Genomic DNA, 204 nt, shown 5'->3' with positions numbered 1-204 from the left:
GCAAAAACCGGGGGAGCCCCCGGGGGGGAAAGCCGAGACAGGCGGGGCCGGGTGCAGAGGTTGCTCTTTGCTGCAGGAGCTCCTCCGGGGCAGCTGCTGGGGCACCAACTCCAACAGCCACCGCACAGACACCCACCGAGCTTCCAACCCAGCAGCAATTACTGAAACACCGAGGCCCCAGATAGGAAACAAGAGGTTCTGCCC

Source organism: Apaloderma vittatum, unplaced genomic scaffold, assembly GCF_000703405.1.
Source record: "Apaloderma vittatum isolate BGI_N311 unplaced genomic scaffold, ASM70340v1 scaffold38612, whole genome shotgun sequence".
Classification (NCBI taxonomy): Eukaryota; Metazoa; Chordata; class Aves; order Trogoniformes; family Trogonidae; genus Apaloderma; species Apaloderma vittatum.
This window is presented reverse-complemented; position numbering follows the sequence as displayed.